We start from the raw sequence: 7,500 nt of genomic DNA on the forward strand, positions 1-7,500 counted from the left end.
AATTGTACCCATGGTATGGCTGGCATGAGCTACTCCAGTTGATTTCGTATCCACCCCATGCTGGACTTCCAGGGCTGGAAGGGAGCTGTCCAGCGTCACAAGCCCAGCCAAGGTGCACTATTCTGGGGCAGAGCTGCGTGACACAGACCCCCCCCTGTGCTGGAGGTGGGACTTTTTTTCTTTTTTGTCTTTTCTCTTCTCTTTTATCATCATCATTATTAATATCATTATTAATATTATTATAACTGTTTTTTTTTTTACTTTTTTATTTATTATTATTATTATTATTATTATTATTATTATTATTATTATTATTATTATTATTATATGTTTCTTTTTTCTCCTTTGAGCTACTCCAGTTAAATTCGTATCCACCCCATGCTGGAGAACTTAGAAAAAAAAAAATCAAAATTGTTCCCATGGTAAAGCTGGGATGAGCTACTCCAGCTGATTTCGTATCCACCCCATGCTGGAGAACTTAGAAAAAAAACCAAGAATTGTACCCATGGTATGGCTGGGATGAGCTACTCCAGTTGATTTCGTATCCACCCCATGCTGGACTTCCAGGGCTGGAAGGGAGCTGTCCAGCGTCACAAGCCCAGCCAAGGTGCACTATTCTGGGGCAGTGCTGCGTGACACAGACCCCCCCTGTGCTGGAGGTGGGACTTTTTTTCTTTTTTGTCTTTTCTCTTCTCTTTTATCATCATCATTATTAATATCATTATTAATATTATTATAATTGTTTTTTTTTTTTTTTTGTTTTTTTTTTTTTACTTTTTTTATTTTTATTATTATTTTAATTCTGGTTCCCATCCCCTCCACACGCAGCATGGATCTCCAGGAAGCAGCAGCCCGCTCTGGGTCTTTGCCCAGCAGCATGAGCCTGCTCTGGGTCTCCTATCCTCCACATGCAGCATGGATCTCCCAGCAGCAGCAGCAGCAGCAGCAGCAGCAGCAACAACAGTCTGCCCTGGGTCTGCTAACCTCCACATGCAGCATGGATCTCCAGGCAGCAGCAGCCCGCTCTGGGTCTTTGCCCAGCAGCATGAGCCTGCTCTGGGTCTCCTATCCTCCACATGCAGCATGGATCTCCCCGCAGCAGCAGCAGTCTGCCCTGGGTCTGCTAACATCCACATGCAGCATGGATGTCCCAGGCAGCAGGAGCCTGCTCTGCTCTGGGTCTTTGCCCAGCAGCATGAGCCTGCCCTGGGTCTGCTAACCTCCACATCCAGCATGGATCTCCCCACAGCAGCATGAGCCTGCTCTGGGTCTCCACATGCAGCATGGATCTCCCAGGCAGGAGCAGCCTGCTCTGGGTCTCCTAACCTCCACATCCAGCATGGATCTCCCAGGCAGCAGGAGCAGCCTGCTCTGGGTCTCCACATGCAGCATGGATCTCCAGGCAGCAGCAGCAGTCTGCCCTGGGTCTGCTAACATCCACATGCAGCATGGATCTCCAGCCAGCAGCAGCAGCCCGCTCTGGGTCTTTGCCCAGCAGCATGAGCCTGCCCTGGGTCTGCTAACCTCCACATGCAGCATGGATCTCCCCGCAGCAGCATGAGCCTGCCCTGGGTCTGCTAACCTCCACATGCAGCATGGATCTCCAGGCAGCAACAGCAGTCTGCCCTGGGTCTGCTAACATCCACATGCAGCATGGATGTCCCAGGCAGCAGCAGCAGCCTGCTCTGGGTCTGCTAACCTCCACATGCAGCATGGATCTCCAGGCAGCAGCGGCCCGCTCTGGGTCTTTGCCCAGCAGCATGAGCCTGCTCTGGGTCTCCTATCCTCCACATGCAGCATGGATCTCCCCGCAGCAGCAGCAGCCTGCCCTGGTTCTCCTAACCTCCACATCCAGCATGGATGTCCCCGCAGCAGCATGAGCCCGCTCTGGGTCTTTGCCCAGCAGCATGAGCCTGCCCTGGGTCTGCTAACCTCCACAGCCAGCATGGATCTCCCAGCAGCATGAGCCTGCTCTGGGTCTCCACATGCAGCATGGATGTCCCAGGCAGCAGGAGCAGCCTGCTCTGGGTCTCCTAACCTCCACATCCAGCATGGATCTCCCAGGCAGCAGCAGCCCGCTCTGGGTCTGCTAACCTCCACATCCAGCATGGATCTCCCAGGCAGCAGCAGCCTGCTCTGGGTCTCCTAACCTCCACATCCAGCATGGATCTCCCCACAGCAGCAGCATGAGCCTGCTCTGGGTCTCCTAACCTCCACATGCAGCATGGATCTCCCAGGCAGCAGCAGCCCGCTCTGGGTCTCCTAACCTCCACATCCAGCATGGATCTCCCCACAGCAGCATGAGCCTGCTCTGGGTCTCCTAACCTCCACATCCAGCATGGATCTCCCAGGCAGCAGCAGCCTGCTCTGGGTCTGCTAACCTCCACATGCAGCATGGATCTCCCCACAGCAGCATGAGCCTGCCCTGGTTCTCCTAACCTCCACAGCCAGCATGGATGTCCCAGGCAGCAGCAGCCTGCTCTGGGTCTTGTCCCAGCAGCATGAGCCTGCCCTGGTTCTCCTAACCTCCACAGCCAGCATGGATCTCCAGCCAGCAGCATGAGCCTGCTCTGGGTCTGCTAACCTCCACACGCAGCATGGATCTCCAGCCAGCAGCATGAGCCTGCTCTGGGTCTGCTAACCTCCACACGCAGCATGGATCTCCAGCCAGCAGCAGCAGCCTGCTCTGGGTCTGCTAACCTCCACAGCCAGCATGGATCTCCAGCCAGCAGCAGCAGCCCGCTCTGGGTCTTTGCCCAGCAGCATGAGCCTGCCCTGGTTTCTCCTAACCTCCACAGCCAGCATGGATCTCCCAGGCAGCAGCAGCAGCCTGCTCTGGTCTGCTAACCTCCACATCCAGCATGGATGTCCCAGGCAGCAGCAGCCCGCTCTGGGTCTTTGCCCAGCAGCATGAGCCTGCTCTGGGTCTTGTCCCAGGCAGCATAACCTCCACACGCAGCATGGATCTCCAGGCAGCAGCAGCAGCCCGCTCTGGGTCTGCTAACCTCCACTGCAGCATGGATCTCCAGCCAGCAGCAGCAGCCCGCTCTGGGTCTTCCCAGGCAGCATGAGCCTGCTCTGGGTCTCCTATCTCCCATGCAGCATTGATCTCCCCGCAGCAGCAGCAGCCTGCTCTGGGTCTTGTCCAGGCAGCATGAGCCTGCCCTGGTTCTCCTAACCTCCACAGCCAGCATGGATCTCCAGCCAGCAGCATGAGCCTGCTCTGGGTCTGCTAACCTCCACATGCAGCATGGATCTCCCCACAGCAGCATGAGCCTGCTCTGGGTCTCCTAACCTCCACAGCCAGCATGGAAGTCCCAGGCAGCAGGAGCAGCCTGCTCTGGGTCTCCTAACCTCCACATGCAGCATGGATCTCCCAGGCAGCAGCAGCCTGCTCTGGGTCTCCTAACCTCCACATCCAGCATGGATCTCCCAGGCAGCAGCAGCAGCAGCAGCAGCCACGCCTGGACCTCCACACCAGCCTGCCCTGGTTCTCCAGGGGCACCAACTGGTCCACCTCACACCCAGCACACAGCCACCACTATCGGCCCTGGTCCTCCTCACATCCACCATGGAGGAGGACACCCGCTCCACACCCTACACCCACCCCTGCTACCAGCAACCATTTCCGGCTACCCACACACACCCATGCACCCTGGAGCTCACACCTCCATAACCTTTACCTCCAGCCGAACCGTGGTACCCACTCTTAAGCACCCCTCCTCGGTTATAAACCAATAATCCAACCGCCAAATTTCTCGTGCCCCTGGTAAGGCAGGAAAAAAGTTGTGCCCATGGTACAGCAGGGCTCCAGCAGGACAGGGGGAGGTCCCAGCTGCTGCAGCCCCAGCCCGAGGCCCTGTCCTCGGACTGCTCTCTGACACCGCTCCCCTGCGTGCCCCTGGTTCTCAACACTTAGAATTTTTTTTTCCTGTTTCGCGCCCATGGTACAGCAGGGCTCCAGCAGGACAGGGGGAGGTCCCGCTGCTGCAGCCCCAGCCCGAGGCCCTGTCCTCGTACTGCTACTCTGACACCGCTCCCCTGCGTGCCCCTGGTTCTCAACACTTAGAATTTTTTTCCTGGTTTCGCGCCCATGGTACAGCAGGGCTGAGCAGGACAGGGGGAGGTCCCACTGCTGCACCCCAGCCTAGGCCCTGAGGACTGCTCTCTGACATTGTCCCCTGCGTGCTGGTTCTCGACACTTAGAATTTTTTTCGTTTCCCCCATGGTGGACTCCAGCATTAGGGGGATTCCACTGTTTAGCCCAGCCAAGGCCCTGTTCTCGGACTCTCTTGACACAGCTCCCCTTATATCCCCCCATTCTGGATTAGAATTTTTTCCTTTTTTCCCCATGGTACGCAGCATGGCTCCAGCAGAGAATAGGGAGGCCCGGAGAAACCGACAAAAAAATCGAGGGATGACTTTCATAGATCGCAGGATGAGCTACTCCAGCTGACGTATCCAAACCCTGCCAGAATCCAGGGTCTGGGTGAGCTAGACCAGTTCTCCACCCCATTGCTATGCGTAAAGGAGGGAGGGGTGACTGTCCGGCCACTAGCCCAGCCAAGGCTCTCCTCACCATTCTGGAGTCAGCTATCAGAGACCAACCCTATGATGGGGCTACGGTTTCTTTTTGTCTTTTCTTTTCTGATTTAGATTATTATTCATTATTAATATATTATTTCTTTTTTCCTTTTTCTCATTTAATTATTATATTATTATTATTTATTATAACTTCTTTTTTTTCTTACTGATTATTATTATTATTGCTACAACCCTTATTAGTATAAAATTAACCTGTTATGAGGTTAAACTCCAGTGAGTTCCATTAGTGGGAGAACTATCCAAGTTGAATTTTCCAATTAGGAAGAGCCCATTGAAGGATCTGTCCAGCACTCCATGAACTTGGCCAGCCACAAGCCAGCCCTGTGGTACTATTCTGGGCAGTGCTGCGTGAACAGACCCCCCCTGTGGAGGAGGTGGGACTTTTTTTTCGGTTGTCTTCTTCTGATTATCATCATCATTATTAATTTTTTAATATTATTATAATTGTTTTTTTTGTTTTTTTTGGTTTTTTTTCATTTTTATTTTGAGTTTTTTCCCCATCCCCTCACCACGCCAGCAGCCCCGCTCGGGTCAGCCCGCAGCAGAGCCTTGGGCAGCTCCAGAGCAGCTCTGGGTCTCCCAGCAGCAGCAGCAGCAGCAGCAGCAGCAGCAACAACAGTCTGCCCTGGGTCTGCTAACCTCCACATGCAGCATGGATCTCCAGGCAGCAGCAGCCCGCTCTGGGTCTTTGCCCAGCAGCATGAGCCTGCTCTGGGTCTCCTATCCTCCACATGCAGCATGGATCTCCCCGCAGCAGCAGCAGTCTGCCCTGGGTCTGCTAACATCCACATGCAGCATGGATGTCCCAGGCAGCAGGAGCCTGCTCTGCTCTGGGTCTTTGCCCAGCAGCATGAGCCTGCCCTGGGTCTGCTAACCTCCACATCCAGCATGGATCTCCCCACAGCAGCATGAGCCTGCTCTGGGTCTCCACATGCAGCATGGATCTCCCAGGCAGGAGCAGCCTGCTCTGGGTCTCCTAACCTCCACATCCAGCATGGATCTCCCAGGCAGCAGGAGCAGCCTGCTCTGGGTCTCCACATGCAGCATGGATCTCCAGGCAGCAGCAGCAGTCTGCCCTGGGTCTGCTAACATCCACATGCAGCATGGATCTCCAGCCAGCAGCAGCAGCCCGCTCTGGGTCTTTGCCCAGCAGCATGAGCCTGCCCTGGGTCTGCTAACCTCCACATGCAGCATGGATCTCCCCGCAGCAGCATGAGCCTGCCCTGGGTCTGCTAACCTCCACATGCAGCATGGATCTCCAGGCAGCAACAGCAGTCTGCCCTGGGTCTGCTAACATCCACATGCAGCATGGATGTCCCAGGCAGCAGCAGCAGCCTGCTCTGGGTCTGCTAACCTCCACATGCAGCATGGATCTCCAGGCAGCAGCGGCCCGCTCTGGGTCTTTGCCCAGCAGCATGAGCCTGCTCTGGGTCTCCTATCCTCCACATGCAGCATGGATCTCCCCGCAGCAGCAGCAGCCTGCCCTGGTTCTCCTAACCTCCACATCCAGCATGGATGTCCCCGCAGCAGCATGAGCCCGCTCTGGGTCTTTGCCCAGCAGCATGAGCCTGCCCTGGGTCTGCTAACCTCCACAGCCAGCATGGATCTCCCAGCAGCATGAGCCTGCTCTGGGTCTCCACATGCAGCATGGATGTCCCAGGCAGCAGGAGCAGCCTGCTCTGGGTCTCCTAACCTCCACATCCAGCATGGATCTCCCAGGCAGCAGCAGCCCGCTCTGGGTCTGCTAACCTCCACATCCAGCATGGATCTCCCAGGCAGCAGCAGCCTGCTCTGGGTCTCCTAACCTCCACATCCAGCATGGATCTCCCCACAGCAGCAGCATGAGCCTGCTCTGGGTCTCCTAACCTCCACATGCAGCATGGATCTCCCAGGCAGCAGCAGCCCGCTCTGGGTCTCCTAACTTCCACATCCAGCATGGATCTCCCCACAGCAGCATGAGCCTGCTCTGGGTCTCCTAACCTCCACATGCAGCATGGATCTCCCAGGCAGCAGCAGCCCGCTCTGGGTCTCCTAACCTCCACATGCAGCATGGATCTCCCCACAGCAGCATGAGCCTGCTCTGGGTCTCCTAACCTCCACAGCCAGCATGGAAGTCCCAGGCAGCAGCATGAGCCTGCTCTGGGTCTCCTAACCTCCACAGCCAGCATGGATCTCCAGCCAGCAGCATGAGCCTGCTCTGGGTCTGCTAACCTCCACACGCAGCATGGATCTCCAGCCAGCAGCAGCAGCCTGCTCTGGGTCTGCTAACCTCCACATGCAGCATGGATGTCCCAGGCAGCAGCAGCCCGCTCTGGGTCTTTGCCCAGCAGCATGAGCCTGCTCTGGGTCTTGTCCCAGGCAGCATGAGCCTGCCCTGGTTCTCCTAACCTCCACAGCCAGCATGGATCTCCAGCCAGCAGCAGCAGCCCGCTCTGGGTCTGCTAACCTCCACATGCAGCATGGATCTCCAGCCAGCAGCAGCAGCCCGCTCTGGGTCTTTGCCCAGCAGCATGAGCCTGCTCTGGGTCTCCTATCCTCCACATGCAGCATGGATCTCCAGCCAGCAGCAGCAGCCCGCTCTGGGTCTTTGCCCAGCAGCATGAGCCTGCTCTGGGTCTCCTAACCTCCACAGCCAGCATGGAAGTCCCAGGCAGCAGCATGAGCCTGCTCTGGGTCTCCTAACCTCCACAGCCAGCATGGATCTCCAGCCAGCAGCATGAGCCTGCCCTGGGTCTGCTAACCTCCACACCCAGCATGGATCTCCCCACAGCAGCATGAGCCCGCTCTGGGTCTCCTAACCTCCACATGCAGCATGGATCTCCCCACAGCAGCATGAGCCTGCTCTGGGTCTGCTAACCTCCACACGCAGCATGGATCTCCAGGCAGCAGCAGCAG

Source organism: Fundulus heteroclitus, unplaced genomic scaffold, assembly GCF_011125445.2.
Source record: "Fundulus heteroclitus isolate FHET01 unplaced genomic scaffold, MU-UCD_Fhet_4.1 scaffold_264, whole genome shotgun sequence".
Taxonomy (NCBI): Eukaryota; Metazoa; Chordata; class Actinopteri; order Cyprinodontiformes; family Fundulidae; genus Fundulus; species Fundulus heteroclitus.